The sequence below is a fragment of the Lathyrus oleraceus genome, chromosome 3, assembly GCF_024323335.1.
Source record: "Lathyrus oleraceus cultivar Zhongwan6 chromosome 3, CAAS_Psat_ZW6_1.0, whole genome shotgun sequence".
NCBI lineage: Eukaryota > Viridiplantae > Streptophyta > Magnoliopsida > Fabales > Fabaceae > Lathyrus > Lathyrus oleraceus.
In genome coordinates, this window is record NC_066581.1 from 274,056,152 (window position 1) to 274,057,262 (window position 1,111).

The 1,111-nt window shown below is 43.6% G+C and overlaps 1 pseudogene; it reads right to left on the bottom strand.

Annotated features, from left to right (window-relative positions):
- Window positions 1-405: 405 nt before the first annotated feature.
- LOC127133808 (uncharacterized) lies at window positions 406-505 on the bottom strand (annotated as a pseudogene).
- Between the last annotated feature and the right edge of the window lie 606 nt (window positions 506-1,111).

The following is a 1,111-nucleotide window of genomic DNA, read 5'->3' on the forward strand; positions in this document are numbered from 1 at the left end:
TTTTTCCTTCGATACCCGAGATGGCAGAACCAGCTCGTGCTCTTAGAGATTACGCCGCTCCATCGCAAGATGAACCGCATTCAAGTATTGCTCCGCCCGCAATCGAAGCAAACAACTTCGAACTCAAACCTTCGCTGTTGCAGGCTGTGCAACAGAACCAATTCTCTGGAAATCTTACCGAAGATCCAAACCTTCATTTATCCGTATTTGTCCAATACGCCGATACTGTTAAAGCTAATGGTGTCACTTCAGAGGCAATTCGACTTCGTCTTTTTCCTTTCTCATTAAGAGATAGCGCTAGAAGATGGCTTCAATCTCTTCCTTCCAACTCAGTCACCACCTGGAACGAGTTGAAGAAAGTTTTTCTTGCCCGATATTTTCCGCCAAGCAAAACAGCTATGTTAAGAGCCCAGATAAACGGATTTAAACAGAAAGACAACGAGTCTCTTTTCGAAGCATGGGAAAGATACAAAGACATGATGAGACTTTGCCCACACCATGGTTTGGAAGACTGGTTAGTAATTCACACATTTTATAATGGTCTCTTATACAACACAAGGTTAACAATAGACGCCGCTGCAGGTGGTGCACTAATGAACAAACCTTATGCTGATGCTTACCAGCTTATCGAGAGCATGGCCCAAAACCACTATCAGTGGGGAACCGAACGAACAACGGTGGAAAAACCTCAACCGAAAACTGGCATGTACGAGATAAGTAACCTTGATCACGTCAATGCAAAAGTGGATGCTTTGGTCCAGAAAATTGAAAGTTTAAACGTATCACCTCCAGCCGCCGTGGTTGCTATAACTCAGAATTGCGAGGTCTGTGGAATCCAAGGCCACACTCCTACGGACTGCCAACTCTTGACTGGAATCCAAGCAGAGCAAGTGAACTATGCTCAAGGAAGCCCCTATTCGAATACCTATAACTCAAATTGGAAGAACCATCCAAACTTTTCATATAAGAGTATTAATGCTTTATACGCACCTGGACAGTCTCCAAATCAAGCCCCATCTATACCACCGGGATATCAGAAACCGAATCCATCCATGCCTAACAATAATACCCCTAGAAAATCCAACTTGGAAATCATGATGGAAAACTTTAT